The sequence below is a fragment of the Bombina bombina genome, chromosome 6 (genome assembly GCF_027579735.1).
Source record: "Bombina bombina isolate aBomBom1 chromosome 6, aBomBom1.pri, whole genome shotgun sequence".
Lineage (NCBI taxonomy): Eukaryota > Metazoa > Chordata > Amphibia > Anura > Bombinatoridae > Bombina > Bombina bombina.
In genome coordinates, this window is record NC_069504.1 from 925,658,611 (window position 1) to 925,673,024 (window position 14,414).

General features: G+C 39.7%; 1 protein-coding gene across 1 annotated transcript in view; it reads right to left on the reverse strand.

Moving 5' to 3' along the window:
- The window catches only part of SPDL1 (spindle apparatus coiled-coil protein 1), a 293,738-nt gene extending 291,232 nt beyond the window's left edge, over positions 1 to 2,506 (reverse strand). The window contains exon 1 of the mRNA XM_053718566.1: positions 2,473 to 2,506. The gene's annotated coding sequence lies outside the window, so the exon portion shown is untranslated. The remainder of the gene's footprint in view (positions 1 to 2,472) is intronic.
- Positions 2,507 to 14,414: the final 11,908 nt, after the last annotated feature.

The window sequence follows — 14,414 nt, forward strand, 5'->3', positions numbered from 1 at the left end:
CTTTCAAGTAGAAAAAAATATTCATATATACATCGCTCCCGCTGTCAGACAGAGCAAGAGTGAGCTGCACTGAGTGTAATGGCGCGGTCGGGCTGAGCTGTGACTAGACAGCTGGCCAGATGCGCTCTGTGTAAAAACCAGACCCGCTCAGAAGAGCACAGAGAGCGGGTCTGGAAAACACTATTTTTTAATAAAACTTTGCAGGCAATATTAGGTTATATAACTCTAGCACTAATATAATGTTCTAGAATTCTGCACTATGTGCAGAATTATATAACATTTTCTATGTTTACTGTCCCTTTAAGTGTCTGAATTTTACAGCTCTAACTCCCCCCACACAATTCCTTTTTATGGCTGCCTCTATATCCAACATTGATATGGCAGAATGCAAGACGTTAACAGTCATTATCTAGAAGCAAATAAGCAAAATACAATACCTGTGTTTCTCATGTTAAACACTGATTAGGGGGGATCGGTCAACTCCAGAAAGCACAGCTATGTAAGTCATTTTACTTACTTTTGAATTTTTTTTAACATACTTGCCAGCACATTTTAAACAATGTTTTTTTCTTAATTAGCCCTTTTAGACTATGCACAGATCTCAACATGTTTTATGGCACTTAAAGGAAAATAAAGTGCAGATATCACATATGGACATTTTGCTGCTTATAAAGCAACATGAGCACCCAGCCTCAAAACTGTCCTGGATCCTGCGGGCTGGAGGGCGGTAGCCTGAGGCTAAGAGACCTGTGGGTTGAAATCTGGGTAGCGTCAATTGTGATGTGGGCGCGGTTATGCATGGGCTGATCAGAAGGCTTGACTAGAGTTTGAAGTTTCAATATTATAGGTAAGGGAGAGCTGTAAAATGGAAAATGAGACAAAGCTCTCAAACAGGGACTTACCTACAAAATACAGGAGATCTGGGAGAGCTCTTTACATTAGGTGGCTTACTTTATTTTATCACTGAACTTCATTTCATAGCATGGAAATAAATGATTATCAACAGTTAGATCTAGAGAAAAGACCATAAATAATGTTTCACACTTTTTCATAGTGTGAGTTGACGTGGGATTATTTATTTACAATATATTATTACTGAGATTAAAGCTTGGTTTTCTAAGTATCTCTTTGTATGTCTGCATTTCCTGGTTTATTTTTTAATGGTATTATCCTTAAAGGGACAATGAACCCAAATGTTTTCTTTCGTGATTCAGACAGAGCATGCAATTTTAAGCAACTTTCTAATTTACTCCTATTATCAAATTTTCTTCATTCTCTTGGTATTTTTATTTGAAATGCAAGAATGTAAGTTTAGATGCCGGCCCATTTTTGGTGAATAACCTGGGTTATTCTTGCTGATTGGTGGATAAATTCATCCACCAATAAAAAGAGTGCTGTCCGGAGCACTGAACCAAAAAAGAAGCTTAGATGCCTTCTTTTTAAAATAAAGATGGCAAGTGAACGAAGAAAAAATTAGAATAGGAATAAATTAGAAAGTTGCTTAAAATCGCATGCTCTATCTGAATCACGAAAGAAAAAAAATTGGGTTCAGTGTCCCTTTAATATGAGTTCTGCTAGCTATAAAGTAGGTTCAGTGTAGGCTGATTTCCCTGTATGACACCCAAAAAATGTTTGAATTAGACATAATTTAAAAGTATTAAAATACTGATTTGATGTAAAAGGAAGCAGTATGATGTTCCTTTAAACTTTATAAAATAATTCTATTCTGCAGCATAGCTGTTTGGTATAGTATACTGACATACTTAATTAGTAGCTCACTATAGTCAACAGTTGTAAAAGGCATGAAACAGTTAATCGGGATATTCATAGATAATACAGTATCGTATAATACTATTAACATTTATTCTTTAATAGAAGACCTTTGTTTTATTTCTTGAAAAGTGATTTAAAAAGTACATTTATTTTTAATTAGTATATTCTTCTTATAGTACATTATTTACTTCTTTAGTAACTATTGGCAAAGCACATAATTTATTACAGATGCAAATACATGTTCATTTTTTTCACTTTCTTTTGAGCACTATCAAAACATTTCCCAGAATATATAAACATCCATAAATTTGCCATTTACAGACAAGTTTATTATGAGAAACTGAAAAATGACTTTTATAGGTAAAATAGATATATATAGTGTGTGTGTGTATATATATATATATATATATATATATATATATATATATATATATATATATATATATATATATATATATATATATATAATTTTTTTTACCTATAAAAGTATTCATGTTTTGCATTTGTAAAATCATAAACACAAACTCAAAGACACAATTTTAAAATCTTATTTGTACATTAAAAAGGGGAAAATATGCTACATAAATGCACCATGGTATATTTAAAGATAAAATTATTTGTAATAATTTAGTATTCAATTTCTTGTCATTAACCCTTACTAATGTTTGAGTTACACTATGTGAAAGTCGGTTTACTTACCAGGTCTAACAATGGATCTTACAGCGCCTCTTCGCTATGGAAACTGACTAGATGAAGAAACCTCCTGCATCTTAAATAGGCAAGATTGTGCACAGTCAGGGAACAATAATGAATGAAGGTCTTGTGTTTCTGCCTTCACTATCAAACATCAGAAAGGGAGTAGTCGTATTCTGGTTGATTTAAAGCATCATATGCCTTGAAAAGTTGTAGGTTTTTTTTTTTTTGCTTTGTTGTTGTCGCCACTTTTAAGGTCTGGTATTATGTAATCTTTTATCTTTAACCATGACGGTTTTGAACTTGACAAGCTTTAAAAATAATTATAATGTTATAGTTACATTCTGAAACATGTTTTGGGTTTTTTTTGGGGGGGTTCAGAAAATTCTCAAAATATTGTTGTTAAAGCATAAATATAATGTTTGTAAACATTCACATTTGGCAGTGTATTTACTGTAGTAGTAGTAATAAAAATTGATTGTTTCTAAGACAGTTTTCCCCAAAAATAAACAGAAAATGTTATGGTTTTTAATGGTGGAGACATGTCATGCTAATTTACTGAAGTAACTAGTGTCTGGCATGGTGAGAGTTCAAATATTTTTCTGGTTTAAAGTGAATTGGTCTGACTTGCTAACGGTACATAAAACTGTGATTTAAAATATATAATCAAACACAATCAGTGTATATTCACAAAAAGAAAATAATAAAAAAAAACTATGTAAAAATAAACTTTTATAAATAAAGAAAAATAAACCTTTAAATGCCTCAGGTGTAAATTGGAAACTTCCAAGAAGTATATCCAATAGTTGCTAATTGCTTGTAGTTAACCTTCTGAGGATTGAACACTCTCTAAATTCCAAACCTATAGTCTTACTGCTGTGTTACAACAGGACTCATTTTAAGAGGAAATTTGTATCCAATAGTTGCAACTTGCTTGTAGTTAACCTCAAAGAGAGAAAAACAAACAATAGTGTGTTCTGTTGAAAACTCCAAGAAATCGAAAACTCCAAAACGTCACTTCCAGTGACTCTTCCATTTTCGCCTCTGTCTGGGGGTGCACCACCAATTCTCTGGCATTCACCCCAAGTAAACCATGGGAATGAGGTTTACGAGGGGGGCTTTGCCTCCCTTCAACCCCCCAGGCAGAAGCAAAATAGATAGTGAAGGTAGGTGATTACAGTCCCATCTGAATGGCCCGTGTCTCCGTGAGGGACAGGATGCACAACCAATCAGATGTATGGATTCACCGGAAGTGACGTCACTTGGAGTTTTCGAATTCTTGGAGTTTTCGACAGAACAAATGCAACACAGTTTAAAATAGAGCACAAATGAAAAATTCTTGTTAAAACACACTCATGTGGCCTTGCGTTACACTAGTTACACTAGGTCAAAGAATTGCGATTTCTTTATAAATCACTCCAGCAAAACAGGAACTGGCAATTAAATATAAATTTATTCCACAATTAAAAAAAATAAAAATCACTCAGGGCACTAATATTGACACCAAAACAACATAATACCACGATAGAAGCAGGGTTCAAAAGCTCTATAGCTCACAGGAACTGAGTGTAGTGGTGAATGCTGCAGTGGTCATATGATGTACAATCTAATAAAGCACTGAACTTTCTTAATATTATATACATCCAATCAGAGTGACTAGATTATATAAGAAGCCTCATCAGTGCTGTGAAGTCCCTCAAAGAACTTTAGAAAGGCATTAGATTGAGATCTGTTTATCTAGCTATGCAAAGTTCTGAATGTGAAGGAGAGACACATACATTGCAATATAATGTTCTCTCTCTCCATGCTGATAAATTTGTGATCATCAGGACCTAAGTTCACTCCTGAACATTTGCACATTTCTAAGGCTTATGCATGGGAAACAATGGTCTCATATATTTTAACCAAGTGTGTACCTGAATGTCCAGCAGATGATTTATAACATAAAATCACTTACATTTAAATAACATTCTCATTACATTTTTTTTATACTTGTTGCAGGCTACTTTGACATAAGCTATGGATATATTTATACACCTCACACTCCCGATGCTGGAGCTCCAACGTATAATAGCTGTCTGTTCTGTACCGGTGTGAGATAAAAAGTGGGTGACATTAGAGATATTGTCATTGAGTGCATAGTGTGTGCAGAACTCATACATGTGCACTCACAATCCTACCTAGGTGGATCTCTGTGATAGGGCTCATATAATGGGGGTCAATTTATCAAGTGCCAGACGGACATGATTTGCTGTATCGAATCATGTCCGTCCCGCATCGCTAAATGCCGACAGCCTACGCTGTGGAATTTAACATTGCAGAAGCATTTCTTGTGAAATGCTTGTGCAATGCCGACCCTACACATTCACGGCTAATTAGCCGCTAGCAGTGGATGTCAATCATTACGACCGCTGCTTCTTAACTTCAGCTTCCAGCGAGCATCGCATCAGTTTCCGGACGGATAAAGCAACATCCACTGCTTGTTAAATCCGGCCCAATGAGTCAAGGGAGGGTCCGGAAACCAGGATTTTTTGCATACAAAATTAGGAGAAAAGTAATTTTTGAAAATATAAGGTTTTTGACAATGTCATAGTCTTTACTACTACTGTGACATGGACCAGTTATTCTAATAAACATCCCTAGCATAATTGCAGACAAACTAGGATATCTCAGTATAAGGTTTAATTATTCTATTTCACCAGGTAACTAAATATGTCGGAAAAGTCATGTTCTTCAGATAATGGAATGTTCTAAGAAATTTTAATAGATATTCCTACATATATCTATATATCTTTTTTTTTTTAAAAAAAAATATATATATATATAAACAATAGGTAAAGATATATATTTTGGAAATGACTTCCGGTGGGAGGAGCGTGTAGGAAGAACGCGCGCTCTGCAGCTCTAGTGAGAGGAGCTGGTAAACTGAATAAACACCCCTGTACGCTGACTCCTATTGCCGGGATAGTGAGAGTCCTGCCTGGGGAGAGACATAATTGGCAGCGCTATACGGAAGTCGCAGGTGCTAAACAGAGGCCGGATTGCACTGGCCGCAGCCACACACAGAGACCACTACGCTGTTCGGCATCGATCACCACACTAACAGCTGGAAGTATAGTGTGGTGATCGATGCTACAGGCTAATTTCTGAATTCTGGCAACGTGTCAGTAAGAGATGTGACAGAGAGTGCTACCCAGAGAAACCAGATGAAATCTTCTTAAATCCCGCTGTACCTTCCTGCCGGTGTCAGGACCCTGGAACAGACATGAGGTGTTGCGGGTGGAACAGGGTCGTGGAAGGGAACGGTGAAGTGGTCGGGAGCACTAGTTGAAGTCAGTGCCGTAGCAAAAGAAAACCGCAAGTATTACACGCAAGATGTTGTGTTTCAACTTGGTCTCATAGCCTGTGCCTGCTGTGGTGTTAGAAACACTTCTTACCGAATTCATACAAAGAGACTTAAACATGCTTATAAAAGCAGACAAATGTGAGTAAGCCTAAATCGAGCTGAGGTGCAGCATATAAAGTGGTACCTCATAAAGCTAAAAAGGGGCAAAAGAGGAGTAATCAGGATGGCCATAAAGGAAAATTGATTTGAGCCAAACAGGGGAGTCCTAGATAAATCTTTTTGAACTGAGCAGCACAATAGCCAAACAATTGCTATGGGAGAATAGGATTGCATGCATTAACAGAGGAGAAAGCAAAAAAGAGGGTGGGAAGCGTGCAACTTGTGGGGACTCTTGTTTTTTTTTTCTTACGAAGATGTTGGTGGAGACTTATAATTAGACTTATAATTAGAAAAATCTCTGAGAAAAGATCCCCCCCCAGAGTCAAGGTTTCATACTCCAGATCGTCTAACCCAGAGGGATTTTTTGTAAAGTAAAAAGACTGGCTCTATTAACTTTCTGGCTCCGGTGGTTGACTGTACACATTTTTTTATAATATCTATAAGATTAGAGTGTTGTAATACAGTTTGGTATAAAGATTTGTTGGTGTTCAAATAAGCCCCTCTGTTGTAAAATGCCAAGTATTAAATTCTTCTAAGATTTAAGTAATAGCGAGATTAGAATTAACTCTGAATAAGAATCAAGTAAAAAGCTGCTTAAAAGTTGAAGGTTAAATTTTTGTACTACCTGGCCAATAATAAGATCTTTGTGTATTTCTTAATTGAACTGCAACCTGTACCCACTGTCCAGGGAACATACAATGTAATTTAATAGGGAGTCGTAAATATAGCTGAGCAATACCTCACATAAGATGTTTAGCTCTTATAATGGGAATTATCTGAAGGGCAGTAAAAATATTTTTCTAAAGTATTGAATTGAAGAGTGTTATCAAGCCTAGGTATAAGTTTTGAAAAAGTATCTTGGTGTAAAGAAGTTTAAGAAACATTTTTTTTTTTACTGATACCAAAAACCGCCTATATATGTTTTAGCAGGATAGGGTATAAGGTATATGTTATAAGGAACATCACTTTGGAAGACAAGGCAGGTAAACACTGTTTAAGGTAATACAACTGAGTGTTGTATTGTTGTTACTTCTTTAATATTGTCTGTTAAAACGTAAGACGGTTTAAAAGGGTGAATAAAGATAAATAAGACCACAGTCTGAAATTTGGAGTTGGATATAGATAGGTGTTAAAACAAGGTGGTATTTTGCATATGCACATGTATGCACAGATTTTGTTATGTTTAAAAACACAGCAAGGTGATGAATTCATTATACGAAGAGGTTTAAAGGGCATATAAAGCTAACTCTACAGCGTGAAGGTTTTTATAATATTATATGTACGCTCTAGAAATATATATAAGCATTAAAAAGGAAGGGAAAGCAGAATAGGATTCTTAGTAAGAATATATACAAAGCCAACACTACAAGTCTACTGTTTACTCGTTCTGCTTAACTGTTTGGAACATACACAAGTAAGATTACACCCTTAAAACCTATGGAAAATACATTACGAACTTGAAAAACAGATCCCCAGCTATGCCTCTAAAAAGAGATATAAGGCAGAAATCTCTGCAGGAAACCAGTTTAGAGACAAATTCAGAAAGCCCTGATAAAAACCTAGAGACACAGCTTACAATAAACCAGTTAGCTGACTTAATATTACTGCAATTTTAGATAGTAAAAAAAGAGATAACTGATCTCTCATATGAAGTCAGACAATTTTCAATAAGAATGACAGAGGTATAGACCAGGGTTTCGGACCTGGAAGACAAAACTAACATACAGGACATAAACATGACCAGATATGCTGATAAAATTAAAATACTACGGTTAAAAGTTGAAGATATGGAGGATAGGTCCCGGCGTAGTAATATACGTATAGTGGGGCTTCCAGAGACCAAAGAATATGAAGACCTATTAACATTCGGGACTACCACACTACCAAAGCTACTGGGGATCCAGTAAATAGAGCACTACAAGTAGAAAGAGCACATAGGATCGGTAATATTATACACTCTACGGATGGAAATACACGTCCAAGAATGCTGTTAATCAAATACCTCAACTTTCAAGATAAGGTTAACATAATGCGTCACTATAGAAAAGTCCAAACACTCACAATAGACACAAAACAAATTCTCATATTTCAAGATTTTTCCTTAGAAACATTGACTAAAAGGCGAGCAATGGCACCATTCTGTACAGGGCTGATTAAAGAAGGATTAAAAGTGACCATGAGATATCCAGCTAAAATAACAGTCCTCAGCATGGAGGGTACCATTGCTCTAAACTCAGTAGATGAAGCTAAAGCCTTCTGCCTTGAGAATAACATTGAAGTGTGAAACCCCAGGCAAGTTTGGGTCATAAACAAATAATGTCACAAATGTATGATGGAGGGTAGGGACAGACTTAGGAAAGATATTGATTTGCTAAATAAAGGTAATTGGACAGGGGAGTGTGGTTCTGTGGGAGGGGGTGTCCCCTTTTTTTTTTTTTGTGTTGCTCGCAATTTCCAGATAAAGAATAGGTAAAAATAATTAAAAAATGACTACACCACTTAAAGGGCCACTGTAAGTAAATATTTTCTATGCCTGTTACTAACTAACTACCCCAAATACGCTTTTTATCAATAGCGTTTCATTAACATATCTCTACCGTATATCAGAAATCTTGTCTGCAAATTTAATTGTTTTCCAAACCCACTCCGTGGGTATCCTTTGCTCTGTACCAATCCGTTTACAATACCTAGGTTTCAAAATGGCGCTTTAAACACAAAGTTATTGGTTTAAGTATTTTGAACACGCAGTGCTGAAAATAGTGGGCAGGATAACGTGACATCATCGGCGAATAAAAGATATAACTTTTAGAACGTTATGAAACTTCATTTTGGAGAAAATATAGGTCAGTAGGTTTTAATTAATGTTTATTAACTTTAATATGTTAGTTGTTTAGCTTAAAAATTATAACAGAAAGTAATCCTTTAACTTTGTACCATGGAACGTGGGGGAGATAACCTCACCCACTAAACGGAAAAACACTTTAAAAATGCTGAAAAGACATAAGCCAGATATTATTTTCCTTCAAGAGTTACATCTGAAAAGTCCTGAGATAGAAAATTAAAAACAAACTGGATTGCAGAGATTATTGCAACACCCTTTAATAAGCATAAGCGAGGTGTTGCCATACTCCTTAATAAGAATCTGGGATATAACATTATACAGCAAGAGCTTGACCCCCATGGGAGATATCTTATTCTTTAAATGAAGATAGATAATCTCATTTGGACCCTGTCAGGGTGCCAGGATCAGACTGAGACGAGAAGTGCAAAAATAATCACAACTTTATTAATAGAAAAAATAATAAAAAGTCAACAAGTCAAATAACAAGCCAGGAATCAAAACCAGAGCTGGTAGCCAGACGAGCCTAGTCAGGAGCCAAAGTGAATAGTCAGACGAGCCGAGTCAGGAGCCAAAGCGAATAGTCAGACGAGCTAGAATCAGGAACAAGGAGAACAGCAGAGTCAGGAACAAGCCAGGGATCAGGAACCAGGAGGGATGTCAGACAGCCAGGTAATACACAGGAGCTCTCACAAACAGGTCTGAGACAATGCAAGGGCAAAGCATACTGAACAGAGGCCCTTTAAATAATAAGTGATGACATCACAATTCTGAGACTGCATCCTGTCTTACACGGATGATGTACACCAGTCTGGCCATAAAAGGAAGTGCAGGAAATGAGCAGCATCACACAGTATGCACCAGAGTCAGTAAGAGAGGTGAGTAAAATGGCTGCCAGCAGCACATGGCAAACAAAGCAGGGAAAAAATCCTGACAGTACCCTCCCCTCAACGACCTCTCCCCCGCGGGAGGACAAAAGGCTTCTTGGGGAAACGGGCATGGAAGGCACGGAGTAGGGCGGGAGCATGAACATCAGAGGAGGGAACCCATGAACACCCCTCTGGACCGTAGCCCCTCCAGTGAACCAAACACTGTATGCGGCCCCTGGACATACGAGAGTCAATAATGCTGCTGACCTCATACTCCTCATGGTTGTCAACAAAGATAGGACTGGGACGAGGCAACACAGTGTTAAACCAATTACAAACCAATGGTTTCAAGAGGGAGACATGAAAAACATTGGAGATGCGCATTGCAGGAGGAAGGTCAAGAGCGTAGGCCACAGGATTGACCCATCGGAGTATTCGAAAAGGACCAACATAATGGGGAGCCAATTTATTAGAAGGCACACAAAGGTTCAAGTTGCGGGAGGACAGCCAAACTCACTCATTAACCTGGTAGGAAGGCGCGGGCAGATGCCTACGATCAGCCTGGAACTTTTGGCGCTGCATAGAATGATCAAGGCAATCCTGAATCTGGACCCACGTGGAACGGAGTTGCCGGAGATGCTCCTCCAAAGCTGGAATACCCTGAGACATGAATGAATCGGCAACAAGGATGGTTGAAACCCATAATTCGCCATGAACGGGGATAACTGGGAGGAAGCATTAATAGCACTATTACGAGCAAACTCTGCCCAAGGTAACAGTTCAGACCAATTATTGTGGTGATCTGAGACATAGCAACGGAGGAACTGTTCCAGAGCTTGATTAGACCGTTCCGCAGCCCCATTGGATTGAGGGTGATATGCCGAAGAGAAGGAAAACTGGATCCCCATTTGAGCACAAAAGGAACGCCAAAATCTGGAGACAAACTGGCTACCCCGGTCCGACACTATCTCCTTGGGTAACCCATGTAAACGGAAGACCTCCTGGGCAAAAATTGAAGCAAGCTCCTGAGTGGTAGGCAACTTCTTCAAGGGAATGCAATGTGACATTTTAGAAAAAACGGTCAACCATCATAAGGATAACAGTATTGCCATTGGAAACAGGGAGCTTGACAATGAAGTCCATGGAAAGATGTGTCCAAGGACGCTCACAATTAGCAAAAGGGTGAAGAAGACCCACAGGAAGACATTGAGGAGTCTTATTCTGTGCACAAACTGAGCAGGAGGCAACATATGCAACAACATCAGAACGAAGACCTGGCCACCAGAATTGTCGAGTGACAGACAAAATCATTTGGTTCTTGCCTGGGTGACCTGCGGCTTTAGGATAGTGGTAAGTGTGCAATAAGTTCGAAGATTCTCAGGAACAAAACACTTACCACTAGGTTTCTCAGGAGGTGCATTGGTTTGTGCAGCCAGGATCTCCTCCCCCAAGGAAGAAGTCAAATTAGTATGTATGGTAGCCAAAATATGGTCAGGAGGTATAACTGGAGTAGGTACAGACTCCTCCTTGTACAGAGGCGAAAATTGTCGATAGAGGGCATCAGCCCTAACATTCTTACTATCAGGCAGGTAGGAGACCACATAATTAAACCGAGGCAAAAATAGCAACCATCTGGCCTGTTGGGGTGACAAACGTTTTGCTTCAGATAGATAAGTTAAATTCTTGTGGTCAGTAAGAATGAGCACTGGCACGCTAGTACCCTCGAGAAGATGCCTCCATTCCTTGAGTGCTAAAATTATGGCCAGTAATTCCCTGTCGCCAATTTCATAATTGCACTCCGCTGGAGACAATTTCTTAGAGAAGAAACCGCACGGATGCAAGGAACCGTCAGACGTAGGACGTTGAGACAAGAGGGCACCTACTCCAGTCTCAGATGCATTGACCTCAAGAATGAAAGGCAGGACAGGGTTAGGATGAGCCAGAACTGGAGTGGCAGCAAAGGCAGTCTTTAGACTATCAAAGGCCTTAATGGCAGTAGGTGACCAATGGAGTGGATCATTCTCTTTACGGGTCATGTCTGTGATAGGTTTGACCAAGGAAGAAAAGTTTTTAATAAACTTTCTATAGTAATTGGCGAACCCCAGTCGAGACTGGGATTGTGCTTTTGGAGCCAGGGATAACCTAGAACAACCGGAAAATGCGGAGAGTTTATCACCTGGAACTGGAGGGTTTAAAAATGGAGAGCGCCAACAGCCATGGATAAAGGAGCAGTTTCGTGAGTAACGAGTTCGGGCTTAAGGGGCCTGCAATCAATGCCTCAATAGCAATCGGAACGGACTGAGGCAAAACAGAAATGGAGTGCTTTGATACAAAAGCACTGTCAATTAAATAGCCCGCAGCACCGGAGTCAACATGAGCCTGGGTAACTATGGAGGAGTCCATCCAGGAAAGGACAACTGTGACCAAAGGTTTCTCCTTTAGCGGTTCCGGGGACGAGGATAAACCACCCAAGGTCTGCCCCCGACAGGACCTTAGGTGTGAGCATTTCCCGGCTGTGTAGGACAAGACTTCAAAAGGTGGCCCTGTAACCCACAACAGAGGCAGAGCTCCTCCCTCCTCCTAAAGACCCTCTCCGCCAAGGAGAGATGCATGAATCCCAACTGCATTGGCTCAGCAGTACCTGGTGACTCGGGACCAGGAGGCATGGGAGGAGAGGCAGGCATGGGTGGGAATGAACACGTAGGAGACAACAAAACAGGAGGCTTCCGCAAGGGCTCCTTGAAAGAGGGCCTCTCACTTAGTCTGATGTCAATTAGGATCAAAAAAGACACCAATGCCCCGAGATCTTCTGGTAAATCTCTGGTAGCAACTTCATCTTTAATTGTATCAGAGAGCCCATGAAAGAAGGCGGCAACAAGGGCTTCATTGTTCCAACCTGCCTCTGCGGCAAGCATACGGAACTCAATGGCATACTGAGCAACAGATCTTGTACCTTGCTGAATGGATATGAGTCGTTTAGCAGCAGAGGAGGAGCGAGCCGGAACATCAAATACCTTTCGAAAGGAGGCCACAAATTCAGGGTAATTTGAAATCACAGGTTTATTAGTCTCCCACAAGGGATTAACCCAGCCAAGAGCTGTGTCAGAGAGTAACGAGATGAGAAATCCCACCTTACCTCTGTCAGAGGGAAACGCCTGAGGTAACATCTCAAAGTAAATGCCCACCTGGTTCAAAAACCCTCTGCACTGATTAGGATCATCTCCATATCGCTGAGGTAGAGGTGCAGAACCGGACATGCTCCTGGTAGGACTAGGTGCAGCCATAACTTGCGGGACACTTTTGTTCAAATGTGCAGTGGGAGTCAGCAGGGTTTGCAGGGCTAGTGACAATTGATCCAAGTGGTGATTCATCCATCCTGGAAATTATGGCAGGTAAAGGTGGATTATTAGCACCATCAGGATTCATGGCCCTTACGTAATGTCAGGGTGCCAGGAATCCGACTGAGACGAGAAGTGCAAAAATAATCACACCTTTATTAATAGCAAAAAGTAATTCAAAAGTCCACAAGTCAAATAACAAGCCAGGAATCAAAACCAGAGCTGGTGGGGGGCGGAGTCTAGCCACGCTGGATGATGGCAGCAAAATTCTAGAGCTCCTAGGCCCCATGGCAGGCTAAATGCATAATTAACAAGTCAGGACTCCCTATACAATCTAAATCATATTGATAATAGAGGGGAGAATTGGCAAGGAGCAGACAAGACGAAAGAGAATCTTTATATCCCGTTCCTGCTTCTCCCCATAGCTCACATCAAAAACAGAACGAGCAGGAAGGACCGCATGAAAAAACACTGATATAGCAGAACCTAGAGACGTAGCATAATTAAAGATTCAGCGACACTCAAATATAACCCTGCACGGACACCGCATATACCAGCAGAGCATATAGCAGAAGCGGGGACTTGGCGGCAAACAATAGCATCGACGGAGGAGTCCCATAAAGAGAGCGCACAGCACCGTCACACATAACAGGCCAGCCACCCACCTTACCGGACGCAAATAAACTGTCAAGGTAGGAAACAAAGAGCCTCACATAGTTACCAGCCGGTACTGCTGGAGAGCGGAATCAGGTACACAGTCTGATCTGATGTGATAGCAGAAACGGACAATAATTAGCGCACACACAGATAGACCAGCTTATGCATTCATGGAATAGCAGCCATCTTAAAGCAGGCCTTTGATTAATCAAACCACAAGCTGAGAGTGGTATAAATGTAATAGTGGGGAACGGCTAGGCAAGAACAGGCGCAGGACAACACAGGGTATCTCAAAGTTTATATTATAAATTTACAAAACGCTGTACATTAAAAAAAAAAAAGACCGCAGCAAAAGAAGGAGAAATATACAGTAAAGTAAGAGACACTACCATCCTTGATAAAGAAATGACCAGCAAAACGTCAGCAAAGGGGGATAAAAGCACTAGATCTAGGACTCTAGGACAGTACTTAAAGCCCATGGAACAACAAGATTTCATGCCTACTAACTTAGTATGTTCAGAAGGGGCACAAACTGACTGCACAGAACCAACACAAACTGAATTACCCTCTAACTATGTTACAAAAAGTGATCTTATCTCTCTCACAACGAAGGACGACATGAAAATGTTTATGCACGAAGTCAGATCTTTATACAAAGATCTCCATACTGATATTAACGCAGTTTCAAATAGGGTGACAAACATGGAAGAAGAACAGGCCGCAACCAACTCCTCTATTGA